The following is an 18,075-nucleotide window of genomic DNA, read 5'->3' as shown; positions in this document are numbered from 1 at the left end:
TCACTCACAGCGCTACAACTCCACGGATAGCATTCCACGCTTTGAACTCCACAGCTTCGCATCCACTTGATTTACAAATGTGAACATTTCAAATTTGTTTCAATATACAGAATTAGGTTTCTCATGTCGTCTGTAATCTCCGCCGCAACATTGGATGTATCGTGGCATCAAAGTGTCGGTCAAAAAGAGACAAAAAGGTTTGGTGTTTTGTTTTGATTTACCAACTTCTGTATCTTTTGCTTCACGTGTTGGACGTGGTTCGGAGTTTTCAATGTTGAAACTTTGACCAAATAATTTGTCTTGTTGCACTACGTTGGGTTATAAGAGAGCACTCTTTAGTTTCTTTGTAAAGCACACCTCAATGCCTCATAGTGAAAGCGAGATTGAATTCTGAATATGCAGAAATATATATGTTGTTCAATATCAGAACAAGTAGAGCTGTTACATTTAAGTTCGATGGATCAGAAGAAAGCGAGCTTAAGAGAGATGGGTCTCCAATCTTGTTCCCATGTTAAATCCTAAGGTACCTAATTTTGCAATTTCTGGTTTTCAGATTTTGTTATCTAATCAGATGTTTTTAACATATACAGTATAGAGAATGTATACAAATATAGGTGGATAGTATGTACAAGTTAATGTTATGGTTATTTGCTGCTTGCTGCAATAGAATCAATAGATAACAAAAAAATGACAGCATATGGTAGGGGAACGAGGAAAATTGTGTGAGATGCTTCTTGAGTAATTAGTTTCAATGGCGTCTAGAAAAATGATGCACAAGGGCTTTTATTTCCTCCCAATTGATTGCCATTCTTGTATTGAGTGATTAGTGATATGTTTGTAGTTACTCATTCGTTTCTTTTCAAACTTACCTCAGGATGTGCTAAATCAAGGAACTTCGTAAAAAGAAGAAAGGGTGAAGAGAAAAACCTGGCCTGCAACAACAGAAGAAGTAGAGCTGTTATTTGGACTCATTGACATTAAAGTTATTTCTAGGTCATTGAGGACCATATGGATTAGCAAAGAACAGTTGCTTTGGTGCGCAGAGAATATGAGCAACGTATCAAAAGCAAGCTTAAGAGATATGGGTCTCCAATCTTGTTCCCTTGTTAAATCCAAAGGTACCTAACTTTGCATTTCTGGTTTTCAGAATTCCTTTTCTAATTCGAGGTTATAGTGAACATATACAGCATCCCGGCCGGAGTATAAAAAATATGAATATATAGAACTAAATAATATGTAAAGTTGATATCAGTTTTGGCAATTTGTTGGTTGCTACAGTCGTCTAAGTATATAATGCCATTTTATGTTTATTTGTTGGTTGTTACAGTCAGTCTAAGTTAACCAAATAGGGAATAGAGCAATTTTTTTAAATAAAGAGGATAATATATTAAGAGTTAAAAGTCATAAAATTTAATTTTGGGGTCCTGTTTAACTTTTATATCAAAAAAATAATAAAAAAAAATAAAAATAGAAAAAAAAAAAAAAAAAAAAAAAAGGAAATCTTCCATGGTCATCCTATGTCAAGCATTTAATATTAAGCAATTTTTCCTAAACAAAGAAAAACAAAAAGAAAAATCTTCCATACTCATCCATACTTTAAGCATTTAATATTACATCACTGCCTTATTAATTGAGTTTCATTATCTTGTATATCCGGGCAGATGTTAAGGTACAATTAATTACTTATTTTTTGTCTAGAGCCAAATTATAGGTAAAAAATGAAAATGTAAATACTTTTTGCATTTGGTGAGATCTGGAAAGTTTCCTGGCTTTCTTGTCCCACAAGGAAGGAACAAAAGAAGAAGAATCCTCCTTCGTCGATACCTTAGCTGTTTTTCTTCTCTACTATGACGAATGAGTAGGCATCGCTCTTTCCTTTGTCGTTCCCATTGAACCCTCTCACTAGTGTAGTGGTTACTCCCAATCCGAAGCACTCTATTTTCATTCTTAGAGAGATCCAATAGTCAAAATCAATGAAAAGGCCATCATGAGTACCAAGATCCAAAGGGATCAATCTTGTTGGGAGAGACTATCCAAGAGAAAGATAAAAGGTGACTTCCAGATCAGGGATAATAAATAAAATAGAAACTAGATAAAATTGTATATCAAAACGACTCCTAGCATCCCCGGAAGGATCGGAACCTCATTCGTAGGCCAACAATTTTTCAGGATAAGTCAGAACAATCAGAAGCAAATAGAAAAGGAAGATCTGGTGAGATCAAAGAAACTAGAAACTAGCGGACTGATCACTAAATAGATACAATTAGATTTTTCACTTCAAGTGATGAATCTTGATTCTTTAATCATGTGAATTCTCTTCCTCTCTCTTTTTTGCTCCTACTTACAGACTTATTATAATCAACCATTAAAATCTAAGTTGTTGTTTTTAATCATGTTAATTCTATCATAAGAGATTACATTAGACATTAATTTAGGTATTTATTGTATCAGTTCTTGATTCTAAATAAGTTTATCGACTAATTCACAATCAAGAACTGATTCAGTTGGTACTCGACTTAGTATGTGTAATGTAATCTCATATGGTAGAATTCAATTGATGTTCCTATGGAAGGATGATCACAAGTTTTATTATTGGAAAATTTTCTTATTTCTTATCATTAAACATTCTGTCAGATGAATTTGTATATCATTTTAATATTTATCACTCTTTTGGTGTTGGTTCTGGTAAGTTAATAGTATAGCGTATTTCCATATTTCATATATTAGTATGATAGCGTTTGATCCGTTGTGAGCTACATTTAAAGTTTGTTATGCATGATTCAGGACAATTACATTCGTATTTTAGGAATATACTAGAACCCGCATTTAGGTAATGCAGGGCAGCTCGCGGGACCCAATTATAATGAATATAAGTTAACTGCAAAGGTGTACCAATTCATTTCATGACCTACATTTATGAACCATCTTGTGAATATTCATTTGTTCTAACATTTCCAACTACAAGGATGGGTTTTTGATAGATTATTTCAACATTTTATCATAAGATTACATTAAAAAAATTAAGTCGAATATCAAATGAATCATTTCTTGGTAAACTGATTTTCAATCAAGAACTGATTCAGTTGGTAATCGACTTAAAATGTTTAATGTAATCTCTTATGGTATAGTTCAGTTGGTGCTCAGATGGATGGATTATGAAAAGTTTCGTAATTGGGCTAATGTCAGAAGCACTTACATCACCTTAATATTTATTATCATGTTGCTGATGGTTCTAGTAAGTTGATAGCATTCCAAATTTTGTATTTTATATAACGCTTGATCCGCTGTGCGTTACATGTAGAAGTTGTTCTTCATGATCCAAGACGGTAACATTCATACTCTAGGAATCATGAAGAACAACTTATAAATACAACTCACAGCGGATCAAACGATATATGAAATACTGAAATTTAGATATTATCAACTTACCAGAATCATCAGGAAGATGATGATCAATATTAATAGATAGTTTTAAATTATTCAAGGATACTTGACCAAAGTCCATAAGTAAAACCTTTTACATTTTCGATGATCCATTATGATGAGCAACAGAGCCACCCACATACGGTACATCTGATTGGCGGTACTAGATTTCCATCAACATTCGACCTGTCACATGCAGTCTGACATCCATGGATAGATGGTTGGGTGTGGATGGATCTGTCGATCCGTATTAAAATCATATTTAAATAAAAATAAAAGAAAAATTAATAGGAATATTATCTACTAATGATTTGTAATATATTAAATCATTTTTAGATAAATATCCTTATATGTTTAACTAAATGCTCTTCCCATCTCAAAAAGAAACATGTACAACTAAAACTTTCATAAGTGAATAATACGAAATAAATATAAAATTAGGCATAATTAACTAAATTTATCATCATACATTGCATATTTCTAAAAATAAATTAACCTAGATCATCCCCACCCGATCTAATATTTAATGGATTTTAAAGAACAAATTCGTGTCAAATCCGAACATGAGCGGGTTGGATATCTACCCGCGCATATGTGAGTAGATTGCGTAGATTCTACCACCCATGCTCACCCCATCAGATCCATGCTCAGACTTCTTAAGCTATCATTTGTATCGGGCTTTATAATAATTGGTATTTTAGTTAAAATAAATTTGGTACACTGGATTTTTTTTTCTCTTTTAATGAATTTTAATCTTTATCAAAAAAATTATTACAGAAAAAACTCATTGGGATCCTAGCAACAAGATGAGTTCTCACCCCTCTACAAATAGAAATCCCAACCCTATTGAAAAGAATGTTACCAATTTTAGAATTAAGTGTTGCGACTGTAACAATAAAACACTCAAGAAAGATGTTAGAAAGATGTTAGAATAAAAAGATTAATTTCTGGAAGGTAAGTAAACACTCAATTCGACTGCAAACAGAGGACAAAGTCACGTGTTTAACACGCTGTCCTTAACGCGATATTTGACCGGTACGCCTCATGAATGAGTGATGCCTATACCCTGTGGTCAAGTTCGTATCCAGGATAAAACTACCCGTTGCAAGCACTGTTAGCACTGCAGTACTTGCCCACTCGTACGACCTCAACAGCGAATGCGCACGGAATGAAAAATAAAGGACCACACAGGGGGAGAAGACGAAAAAAAAAGAGGATAGTAGCTCTTCTGGACACAAATCGAAATGAGAGAAAGTGATCGCTTTATATAGGGGAGAATAGAGAGAGGTCTCATAAACGCGCATTAAAACAATTTCAATTAATTCAGATTTTTTCCAACGGTTTTAAACGTTCATGCATCACTTAATATCGATTTGAAACATTCATGCGTCATGATGTTTGATATAAAACGTTCATGCAAATTTAAGTTTGATATAAAAAGGTTCATGCAAATTTAAGTTTGATATAAAACGTTCATGCAAATTAATGTTCATGCATAAACATAATGTTGCCCAAAGAAATTTTTTTTTTTCAAATATTAATTCGATAATTCAAACGAAATTTTGCCAAAAAATATAAGTCTTGACCCACACCCGAGCCCGGCCCGGCCCCGCCCGCCCGCACGGACGGCGGCGACGTGCGTGCTTCAGTGTGAAGCACCGCGCGTGTGTGAAAATGTGCGATTGCACCAACTATCCCATTGCCTAAGTCTTCTCCCTCGCACAAAAGTGCTAATGACCCAAGGGCCACTCTAATATCAAAAAATTCAATACTTATGGAGAGGTATCATCTTTAGTTTTCCCTATGTGGGACTAAAGGTTCATTCACAAATAGTGAAAATGAGCTAGTGTCCTTAGTGACCAATAGATCCTAAGTTCCAATCCCACCAAGACCAAAAAACCAAACTATTGTATAAATTCATTTTCTCTAACAATCCCCCACATGAATGAAATACCGATAAAAAAAAAATCAGAAAACGGAAAGCGAGAAATACCACTTAGGCAAGAGGTGTCCATGAGGTCTTGAACCTTTGCTTAGTGAGAAATTGCCGGAACTACTTGATGGACAGTGAACGCGATGTCTTGAACTCCATCGTTTGGTGTAATACGAGATAATAACCACGCGTGATATCTCTCTAGGTGCTGTCGAGTTCGTGCCGTTGTGTCCTTTTTTGCCCTGGACAAATCCCGTTTCTCAGAATGCTCTATAGAATCATCTCTTTTCTCATAGGAAGCGACCCACTTCCACATTCAGATAGGTGAGTTCTATCAAGAGTGTTTACTGCTACACCCCACTTCAATATAAAATTGAAACTATAGAACTCATTAAGACTTAATAGAAAGTCATCCTCACATGCAGTCACACTATCACGTCTACACCATAGGGAAGGGGCAGAGAATGAATTCTCTGATAGTGTTTACCTTGACCCGCCACAAATTAGTTTCTCATTCGAAACCTTGATCTTGGGATCTCCAGTCAGCAACGTTGAGTATCCTTCATGGCAAGTTTATTTAATGAGCCTAAGCCCCATCCCCTTAGATGCATTACTAACTATCTCCTTGGACAAACCTTTCGTCAAAGGGTCCGCGATATTATCCTTGGACTTAACCCAATCAATGGAAATAACGCCTTTTGAGATTAGTTGTTTTAGGGTATCGTGTCTTCTCTTTATATGTCTAGACTTCCCATTATAGTAGCTGTTTTTAGCTTTAGCTATGACAGCTTGATTATCACAATGTATAGATATAGCCGGCACAGGCCTATGCCAGAGAGGAATGTCTTCTAAAACGCATCTTAGACAAGCGGCTTCCTCTCCTGCTTTATCTAGCGCAATAAACTCAGATTCCATAGTGGGTCGAGCTATGCAGGTCTGTTTGGAACTCTTCCAAGAAACAACCCCACATGCGAGAGTGAAAACATATCCACTCGTAGACTTAGACTCTTCTGAGTCTGATATCCAGTTTGCATCACAAAATCCCTCAAGGACGGCAGGATACCTTTCATAATTCAAACAAAAGGTCAACGTGTATTTAAAATACCTCAACACTCTAAAAAGTGCATCCCAGTGTTCCTGCCCTGGATTACAAGTATACCTACTTAACCTACTCACAGCATAAGCAATGTCTGGCCTAGTACAGTTCATCAAATACATCAGACTTTCTATAACTCGTGAGTATTCAAGTTGTGATACTCCATTACCTCTTTTCTTTTTGAGTTTACAACAAGGATCATACGGAGTATAAGCAGGTTTACAATCAAAATGATTGAATTTTTTAAGCACAGATTCAACATAGTGAGATTGACTAAGACTATAACCGTTAGAATTTCTCCTAATTTTCATCCCTAAGATTACATCTGCAGGGCCTAAGTCTTTCATGTCAAAGTTCTCATTCAGCATGTTCTTAGTGGAATTAATTACATCCATGTTTGTACCAAGTATAAGCATATCATCAACATACAAGCATACAATCACACAGGCATCATTTACAAGCTTAGTATATACACATTTGTCAGATTCATTGATTCTAAAACCACTAGAAAACATTACATGATCAAATTTTTCATGCCATTGTTTAGGTGCTTGTTTCAATCCATACAAAGATTTTTTTCAGTTTACAAACTTTGTTTTCACAACCTTTCACTACAAAGCCCTCAGGTTGTTCCATGTAAATTTCTTCATCTAATTCACCATGTAGAAAAGCTGTCTTTACATACATTTGATGTATTTCTAGGTTATGAACCGCGGCTGTAGCAATTAACATCCTAATGGAAGTAATTCTCGTAACGGGTGAGTAAGTATCAAAGAAATCTACACCTTCCTTTTGTTTGTAGCCTTTGACTACTAACCTAGCCTTGTATTTTTGAATAGTTCCATCTATGTTACGTTTCCTCCTGAATATCCATTTACATCCTATGGCCTTACACCCTGGAGGCAAATCTACTATCTCCCATGTATCATTTTCTTTGATGGATTCCATTTCACTAATAGAAGAATCTTTCCACCACGGAGCTTCAGAAGAAGTCATGGCTTCTCTATAAGTCTGAGGATCAGACTCTGCTAGTGTTATGAAGTCAGGTCCAAATGAGGTTTTGGTTCTAGCCCTTTTACTCCTCCTAAGATCAAATTCTACTTCATCTTCCTCTAAAGGTAAAGTCTGACTGGTTGAAGGAACATCTAGGGGATCAACACCTCTCTTACGAGAGTCAGATTTTAAAGGAAAAACATTTTCAAAAAACACAGCATCCCTAGACTCCATCATAGTATTTACACCAATTTCAGAAACATCAGAATTCACAACCATAAATCTAGATGAAGGTGCTCAGGATACCCTATGAAGACACAGTCAACAGTTTTGGATCCTATCTTGGTTGCTTTAGGTTTAGGGATCTGAACCTTAGAAAAACACCCCCACACATTAAAGTATGCTAAAGAAGGTTGTCTACCTTTCCACAATTCGTATGGAGTTTTATCTGATCCTTTAAAAGGTACTCTGTTCAGGATATAGCAGGCTGAGAGGACAGCTTCCCCCACAAGTTCGAAGGTAATCCTGAACTAATTAACATGGCATTCATCATCTCCTTAAGGGTGCGGTTCTTACGTTCAGCTACTCCATTCGCCTGAGGTGAATAAGGAGGGGTAACCTCGTGTATTATGCCATGTTCTACACAGAAATATCCTATAGGAGTTATGTACTCGCCACCACGGTCATACCTAATGGTTTTAATGGTAGTATTCAATTGGTTTTCAACTTCTAGTTTATACCTCTTAAATGCTTCTAAGGCATCATCCTTACCTCTAAGCAAGTATATATGACAGTACCTAGTATAGTCGTCTATAAAAGTAACAAACCATTTTTTTCCACCTCTAGTTTGAACTGATTTCATGTCAACTTGGTCTGAGTGGATTAATTCTAAGGGTTTAGAATTTCTATGAACATTTTTTCTAAAAGGTTTTCTAGCATACTTTGATTCTACGCATATTTCACATTTGTGTTCCTTTTCCAAACTAAATTTGGGTATGCAGCCCACATTGGCTAGTTTAAGCATTGAATTATAATTTACGTGTCCAAGTCTACCATGTCAAACGTTCAAAGACTCACAAACATAAGCAGAAGAATCATTATTATTCATTACAACAGAGTTTACATTAAGCTTATACAGACCCTCAGTCTTATAACCCTGCCCCACATAATCCTTACCCTTAGTTACAACACATTTCCCAGATTCTATTACAATTTTAAAACCCTTATCATCTAAAACAGCACAAGAAACAAGATTTTTGCAGATGTCCGGAACATGAAGAACTTCATTCAAAGTGAGAGTCTTGCCAGAAGTGAGCTTGAGCCCAACTTTGCCTTTTCCTACAACCGCAGCTGCAGATGAGTTACCCATATAGAGTTTCTCTCCTTCCCCTACCTTATTGTAGGAGGTGAACATTTCTTTGTTCCCACAGACATGTTTGGTAGCCCCAGAGTCTACCCACCAGTCTCTCACATTTGTACCAAATTTACTTCAGACACCGTGCCAGAAAATTCATCTTTGTTGTTCTCAACCAAATTAGCATTATTTTTCTTTTTAAGGTCCTTACGGTTTCTACAGTGAACCGCCATATGGACAGGATTTCCGCAAGCATAACAATCACCCTTAATTTTATTAATGCTAGATTTAGGTTTCTGAAACATACCTTTCTTGCCTGGAGGTTTCTTGGAGTTGTTTCGGTTCTTATCAGCATTGGAACCTTTGTGTTCAGTCACATGAGCTTTGTAAGACATGTCCCTTGAAGAAGATACATTTTTTTCCTTGGAGCACAACAATTCTTCAACTTGAATTTTCTTACCCAGTTCAACCATAGTAACTTCAGCAGTTTCATGTCTCAGTTTCTTCTTGTACTCGGACCAGGAAGTAGGCAATTTCTCGATAGCAGTAGACACTTGAAAAGTTTCATCAATCACCATACCTTCCGCAAGAATTTCATTCATAATTTGCTGGAGTTCAAGGAATTGATCAACCACAGATTTTTCATTCACCATTTTATACTCATAAAGCCTAGCTACCAAGAATTTCTTAATTCCGGCAGTTTCAGCTTGGTATTTCGCCTCCAAAGCAGCCCATAAATCAAAAGCAGAAAAGTTTTCTTTAGCATTGTAAAAATCATACAAAGCATCCTCTAAGCAATTCATAATATGATTTTTAGACATGTAATTGTTCCTCTTCCATTCTTCTAAAGAAGACTCACGACCAGCATCATTCAGCGATTCATCAAAAGGTTTCAGAACATAGGAATCCAACTCATGGTAACTTAGAAAGAATAACATTTTTGACTGCCACCTCTTAAAGTCTTTTCCAGAAAACTTTGCAGGCCTTTCAACATCGTTCTTACCCATTGTTACAGACATAAAACAAAAATATCGTGTTAAGATTGTTGCGACTGTAACAATAAAACACTCAAGAAAGATGTTGGAATAAAAAGATTAATTTCTGGAAGGTAAGTAAACACTCAATTGGACTGCAAACATAGGACAGAGTCACGTGTTCAACACGCTGTCCTTAACACAATATTTGGCCGGTACGCCTCAAGAATGAATGATGCCTATACCCTGTGGTCAAGTTCGTATCCAGGATAAAACTGCCCGTTGCAAGCACTGTTAGCACTACAGTACTTGCCCACTCTTACGGCCTCAACAACGAATGCGCACGGAATGAAAAATAAAGGACCACACAGGGGGAGAAGACGAAAAGAAGAGGATAGTAGCTCTTCTGGACAAAAATCGAAATGAGAGAAAGTGATCGCTTTATATAGGGGAGAATAGAGAGAGGTCTCATAAACGCGCATTAAAACAATTTCAATTAATTCAGATTTTTTCCAACGGTTTTAAACGTTCATGCAAATTAATGTTCATGCATAAACATAATGTTGCCCAAAGATTTTTTTTTTTTTTCAAATATTAATTCGATAATTCAAACGAAATTTTGCCAAAAAATATAAGCCCGAACCCGGCCCGCCCGCCCGCACGGACGCGGCGTGCGTGCTTCGGTGCGAAGCACCGCGCGTGTGTGAAAATGTGCGATTGCACCAACTAGCCCGTTGCCTAAGTCCTCTCCCTCGCACAAAAGTGCTAATGACCCAAGGGCCACTCTAATATAAAAAAATTCAATACTTATGGAGGGGTATCATCTTTAGTTTTCCCTATGTGGGACTAAAGGTTCATTCACAAATAGTGAAAATGAGCTGGTGTCCTTAGTGACCAATAGATCCTAAGTTCCAATCCCACCAAGACCAAAAAACCAAACTATTGTATAAATTCATTTTCTCTAACATTAAGATCATGATTTGCTAGACAGTTCTTCAACCTCTTTAAAAAGACAATAAAATCATCCTCAAGTTCACCCAAAGTGGAAATAGCCAAGATCCCGTAGTCGTAGATGTGCTCAGTGCATTTGTTAAAGTACTTCTTACATTTGCGAATAATGGCAGCAGTAATGGCATGTCTAGATGTAAGGTTATTCCTACTACCGCTCTCAAAATGGGAGATTCCAGTGACATCAAAACACACATCATTACCATTCTCCTAGTTGTACATTAATAAGTATGTTGGCCGTGAGCCAGTGTTATCATCGGACAAGAAGCCTAAGGACACTTCCTAGCAGCCACACCAGATTTGTAACAAAAATCAACCGCTAATATATCTCTTACCAGATCGTGCCAGTTCGCTCTCATGACAATTCTTCTTCAAGCCCACTCGGTTAAATCATTTAATTATGGTTAAATCCACAGTTCGCTTACTTCACAATATACCAAGTGTTAGGTGCTGCTATAGCAAATTTTTTTCCCAAAACTACCCGCTCACTAACTCGACCCCTTTCTTTTTCCGGAGCCTCTTACTGTGAACGGTGGTTCCTTTGAAGTTCAAACCAGACTTCGGCTGGAACCGTTTCACTAATAATGGATGTACCAGTCTTAAAATTTCAAACAAAATACAGTTTATTTTGCGTGAAGTTCGATATCCTCCCTACACGGTCATGCGGATTTTGCGGAATTCATGCTGGTGTTTGTCCTGGATGGTTGATTCGGTCGAGTCAACAAGAAAAGTCGAGATTTTTGTTTTCTTCTGGACTTTTGCTTGTTCGCGTCACATGGGTTGTTTCTGGAAATGTTGCTCAAACTGAAATTTCTCTTTTTGTACGTGTGAGACATGATTTGAATTTCCGATGTTTAAAGGTGTCATAAATGGTTTGTCTTGTTGCAGTATGCGTGGGTTGTCTTTAACCTCAAAATGAAAGTCGATTGAAATTTTGAAACCGCCGAACTGCTCTTCTAGTGCGAATAGAAAATGAGCAAGTTAGATGTATCAGAAAGGAGAGAACTCAGAGAAGGTCTCCAACATTTCGTTGTTAAAACTCTAAGGTACTTGACTTTGCCTTTTTAGTTTTCAGATTTTGTTATCTAATTCCAAGTTTTGAACATAGATTACTAGTTTACTACTGTATATAGAAGTTAATGTCCCTTTTGGTTATTTGCTAGTTGCTACGGTAAAACCTTATTGGATGTTACTTTGGATTAATTATCACTATGGTTATAAGAAGGAAAAAAAATTCACTATATTTTGTTTTTTATTTCTTGATCTTTTTTTCTAACTGGAAAAGTGGTTTCAATTGATAAAAAAACTGTTACGCAGTGTTTTTATCCTGCTGAATTAGTATTGTAACACAATCAGGCACATTATTGAACCAATTAAATGCTTAAGGCAAATAGAACGTGTTTTTGAAAACTTTGCTAAAGAGTTGGCTAGGTGGTCTGCATCTGAGAATCTCTATAAGCATAAGTGCAAATCCAAAAATCAAAAGGTTTTAAAATTGACAGGATATCATGGACTAAATTGTATGTTGTCCATTTCATTGAAGTAGACTTTCCATTCATTGCTGCCACCACATTTACGCAGTCCGCCTCTAGATGTAATTTCTTCCATACTTTTTACTAGCAATATTGTTTTTTGTTTCATTAAACTGGTTTGTTGCTTTTTAAGCAGGCATGTTTAAGTTTCAAATTTATTATTCATATCAAATAGTCATAGAAGAGATGCACTACATGATTAGTTATTGGTGGTAATGTTTTACTCATCATGTAAACCATCCTCGTCAGAATTAAAATTTGAAATGTTTTTAAACTTTTACAGTTGGATAATTTAATTGATGAAGATAATATGCTGCAAATAAAAATTACTTTCTTTAATTTTTTCCTTCCAATATATATCACGCATTAAAAACAATATGAAAAAGCATGTGGTACTTTTTGAATACTAGGTACGAACATTTAATTTCCAACTGTGATTGGTATCTGACATTCACTTTAAAAGACTATCTCAAAAGAAAAGAGATTGATATTTTGAATGCCCTGTACTGGTGAAGGTTGATATTGAAAGAATTAATGAGGTCTGTCGGTCAAACTTATGTCAAACAGAGATAGGAAAAATTGTCATGTACTGGAGTTCGATGAATTGTAATTGAGTTATTAGTTATTTGCAAAATAAAACTTCTCCAAAACCACCACTCAAATGAGATTTTTTCAGATAGGGTCATAGATCTCATGGGAACCCAACATTTTGAAAAAGGTTTATCATAACTACTACTACTATGGCTTATGGTTCTAGGAGAGTTTGATCTGCGGTTTGCCTGTTGGTAAACTAAAGTGTAAAATGTATATTCTGACAGCATTAACGGAAGAGAAAATATAGAATAGATCTGGACAAATCGTCAAATTAAACTCCTTCAAAATCGCAACCTATAATGAAAGGTAATAATAAAACTGTTTGAGAAAAATCGGACCCATACGAATTCCATTAGCTGGTATCATTCAAAGTAGTGGTTTTAAGTTTTATAAATAATAATTTTGGACTGATCTGAGAAAACCTCATCCTACCCCTAGTCTGAGGACATGTGGCATCTTGAGTTCTCAATGAAGCCACCTCCCTAAAAGGGTTTCCTGGGGTAGTCCTAGGATTTTTGCATGATATGTTTCTCAAATATTTTTTGTTCTTATGTATGTTAATTTTCACTTCAATTGCTTTAGAATCTATGATGATGTGTCAAAAATAAGTATTTTGTTTTATTTTGTATGGGTACTCGATTACTGATCTCAAATATGTGAGTCAGATTCCTAATCAATTAATTATCCTAATATTTTAGATGGTAAGGATATTAACTCTCATATTTAAGGTCAGTAATTCGAGTCTCCGTGCGGAAAAAGAAACAAATAGTATGTTAAAAATTCATTAGTATATAGAATTCAGTTGTACCGGATAGAAATTCTCGAGTAGCTTGTCCAGCGATCTGATTATCATATTCAAAGTTAGTTGTCCAAGTTTCTGCACGCGTAAAAGTTAAAATATTATATACAACATGATTTTTCATAGCCATGAGAGTTAATGCCATCCGTTTGTTAGTAATTCTTGTTTGATATACAACCAATGATTTGAGCTACCGATTTCCATCATGAGAGTCAGTCTCCTGGAGAGTCAGCTTCCTAACCAACTAGGTTGTTTAAATTGCCTAGTCGGCCAGTAACCTGATTCTCATATTTGGAGTCACTGGTTCAAGTTTCTACATGTGTCAATTATAAAGTAAAATAAATATGTACGGTTCTTCTATTTTCACGTGTCGTGTAATTAAAAGAAATGAAGCTAATAAGGATACTAACCGTGAGCATATGTGACGGACCGGAAAATTACGCCTTTGGAGCGTTGCCCCGCAGACCGTAACTTCCCCGACGCGCCATGATGAAGCTACGATCCGGGCTCAAATCTAGGCAAATGCACTTCCATTTGCCCTTACAAGCATGCTCGTGGAGCATGATGCAGCTAGCTTAACTTCCACACCGTTCCAACTTACCCTTATTACGCGAAGGGTTTATTAAGAAAACAAAAACTTTCCTAAAACGGAAAAAACGGCCTTTTGAGACCCTAAGCAATGGAATTTGGCTAAATTCTGGTGACCATGTGGATCTATAGATCAACATGTCTTGATCTTTGGGTTGTTTGTCAATAAAATGGACTCCACTTGTGCTAAATTACGACACTCGGATTTTTAGCCTATGTCGAACGCCTTGATAGGAAGTATGAGCATCAAGTGAATGGAATGCAACTTGCCTCATCAATTTTGGCCACAATCATCTCTTGCGTCGAGCTACCGAGCTAGATAACATGAGAGGCCAAAATGTCGCAATCATCTCACAATTAGATGATATGAGCGACAAAGTGTTGGACCGGCAATGCTGCAACTCATTGCGGCTGCCTACATACCCTTCCGTACTCTAAAGGGATCAAGCACAGACCGTAGTTCATCACCGAAGGGACAAGAACCTAAACCAACTCATTTGCTAGGCCGTGGACAAGAAATAAAGGTAATAGCCTAGTCCGTATAGGTCGTTCCGTCAAAATGCATCCAAGTGATGAATACTTGGTCTGCGACATGGCACAGTGATGCCCATGCTTAACACGCTCAATTGGTAAGGCTACATATCTATAAATGAGATCATTTATACTCTTCTGGCTAAGCTATGAAGCTTATTTGCTACATGGTCCGCATATATACCTTCAACTAACTGTCCCTCCCTATATATGTTTAAAAGACATTTTTACAACTTAAATTGGGGGAGCAAAAATCATTAATCAACTCCCCAGGCCATGATGGCTGCACCTTACCACCCAGGCCAACTGCGATGTACGGCTGTAATGGCTGTACATTCAATTCTGGCTCACAGGTCAGTTTTAAAGTCCGGCCATGACGGCTGAACATTTCCTGAGTCAGGTCTCGTGAAGGTCTGTGATGGTTGTACTTCCGTCTTTGGCCCATAGGCCACTCCAATGTCCAGCCGTAATGGCTGTACATCTCTAAGGCTATCTTACTTTGTGCATGGTTCGTATATGCACCTTCAACCAAGTACCCCTCCCTATATATGTTAACTTAACATTTTTACAACTTTGATTAGGGGAGGAAAAATCATTCATCAACTCCCCACTTTTACTATTCATGGCCGTTGCCATATACCCGGTCATGTTGGCTGTCCGCTGCCAGCCCGATGTTCAGCCATGTTGGCTGTCCGCTGCCAGCCCGATGTGCAGCCATGTTGGTTGTCCGTTGCCAGCCCGATGTCCAACGATGTTGGTTGTCCGCTACCAACCCGTTGTCCAACCATGTTGGTTGTCCGCTGCCAACCCGATGTGCAGCCATGATGGCTGAACATTGTCAACGTATTGGCCAGGGTCCAATGTTCCTTTTCCTACGCAAAAGAAGCTTTGGATAAGGCTTCATCTCAGGCCATGGTGCATCTTTTAACATGTGCCATGCTAAAAACACAGGGTGTTACAGCATAGATCAAAGATTGCCGAACCTGCTAAATGATATTGTTAACATCTCTATGTCTTTCATCTTAAATTTCTCATGGTTGTTATTTATCTTAGTCCATGGGATAGCTATCATATTTTTGGTTGTTACATAGTGGTTTGCAATTCCTAAGTCACAATAAAATCTACAATAACAACTCAATAAAATAACTGAAAATTTTACCGTAGTTCAAACATTATTCACCAAGTTCAAATTTTTATATATAATTCCAGCCGGTATTAGGGCTCCTAATCGGGTATCAATTTGCTTGGGGATGTAGCCACCAGGCTGTTTTATTTTATGTGTAACTTGGTACACCTCCGGATAGATTGGTACCTCTATTAGCAAACTTGGTATATTTGACAAACTAATTAAGGGACTAGGAGCGCTACAGGGGCTCAAGCATATGCGTCAGCGAGAAAAGCTTTTTTTTCCTTTTTTTCTTTTTCCTTTTATTAAATTTGGCATGGGTTGTCCCTAAAAATGACACTGAACAAACTTCTTTTGCTGCATGTTAGAAATGAGCTGGGTTTCGAATGTCTTCGATGGCTTGACACAGCTTTGTCTTGGTGCAGTATGTGAGTTCCACGAGAGCACTAGTCACTGGTAAGTTTCTTCATAGAGATGTTATTTGGAGTTTTGGACTTCATCTGCACTGAAGTTATCTATTGGGCGTCTAGGATGGTAAGGATTAGTAAGGAACAGTTGCTTTGATGCGAAGATAAAATGAGCAAGTTGGATCTATCAGAAAGCAAGCTTAAGAGAGATGGGTCTCCAACCTTGCCCCCTTGTTAAATCTACGGGTAATCAAATTTACATTCCTGGTTTTCGATTTTTAATCTAATTTGAAGTTCTGAACTCAGGTCCTGGTTTCCAATATTGGTTATTCACCCTTTTTTTTTTATCCGTAAAGAATATAATACTGGCGAGTTTCGAACTCAGTCACTGGTATCATGACCCAGTGACTTTACCATTGTATTACAGTGATATCAGCCTTTCTAGTTTATTATTGTGAAACAATGGTTATTTGCTGGTTGATAAATTTGGTGGGATGTTTTTCTTAATTTACGTCCCCTGAAAAAGCAAAACTTTCTATTGTGGTTTGACTTATGGCCGCATGATATTTTCTTGGGATAGTTTTTTTCGCTTTTTAAACAAATTTGGTTGCAGTATTACTGCGTGATCAATTCTAAACTGACGGACTTTTGATCTGAGCAAAAACAAAAAGAAAAACCGAGAGAAAATATGACGAGAATGTAAGATTGACTGCGTCAATTCCGCCTAATGGAGTCACATCGCATTTATCGCAATGATAAATTGTATATTGTCGTTTGATTCTTTAAGGGATTTTTCTTTATGGGGGATTTACCTGCTTAGCCAATGATAGACTACATAACATGTCATTTTGGATATTTTCCTGGAACTTTCCAAGAAGTTTTCTCTGTTAATTAGCTTAGCGCTCCCAAAATTTAAAGGTTTTTTTGCTAAAGGTGGTTGTAGAATTTATTAGAAATAATGAGTAAAATGGGTTCCAGGTTTTCTTGCTCGGGAATGTTTTGAGAAAATATCTCGTGCGTATTAATGTTTACTATTTAATGTTCACTACTCAACGCCATAGTGAAAGTATAAGTTGTTTTTGAAGAGTAATGAAGCAGTATATAATTGTTAATGAGGGTGTTTTACTTGTCACGTAGATCGTCCGAAAAAAAGAAAACGAAAGTGTTACTTTTAACTTTTAATGATCTATATGTCCGGGCAGCTACTACATGCCACACGATCTTCTCTTAGGATTTTCTCTTAGATTTTTGGTTGTGTGCGTAACATGTCCCAATATTAAAACACAGTAGTCGGTCAAAATAAGGTCTCTCACCGGAAATTTACCATGCCTAGCTCCGAAGGAGCTACCTAAATAAAATCCTACTTCCGCCTTCTTGGGAAGGAGCAGAGGTTTTAAACTTAACTTTTAGATCCAGTTAAACTAAAGTGTAAGTTGTTTCGTCCCAGGGCACTAATAAAATAATTAAAAGAACATGTAGAAGGTTAAAGGAAGACGAAAAAACATGCTCAAGTGAAAGGTTAATGTGTCAGGGTGATCATGTGAGCATAATCATTGAGACATAATAATCTACATCTTATTCTTCATTAAGTAGTTGAGTAATGGAGGGTCAGCCACGTTTTACTTGGCCCATAACTAACACATCATTAAAAATTTCTATGAACAAGACTGTCCAATGTTACCCTGTATTTTGACCTTACCAAAAAGATTCAGTGCTA

At 36.8% G+C, this 18,075-nt stretch overlaps 1 long non-coding RNA gene across 1 annotated transcript; it reads left to right on the top strand.

The window, feature by feature from the left end:
- The first annotated feature begins 377 nt into the window (after positions 1-377).
- On the top strand, positions 378-1,502 carry LOC113342739. Its single transcript, XR_003356812.1, has 2 exons — positions 378-523; positions 875-1,502. It is a non-coding gene; the product is annotated as an uncharacterized LOC113342739 (long non-coding RNA).
- Positions 1,503-18,075: the final 16,573 nt, after the last annotated feature.

Source organism: Papaver somniferum, unplaced genomic scaffold (genome assembly GCF_003573695.1).
Source record: "Papaver somniferum cultivar HN1 unplaced genomic scaffold, ASM357369v1 unplaced-scaffold_47, whole genome shotgun sequence".
Classification (NCBI taxonomy): Eukaryota; Viridiplantae; Streptophyta; class Magnoliopsida; order Ranunculales; family Papaveraceae; genus Papaver; species Papaver somniferum.
The sequence above is the reverse complement of the archived record's forward strand: the minus strand, read 5'-3'. Positions and strand labels throughout refer to the sequence as shown.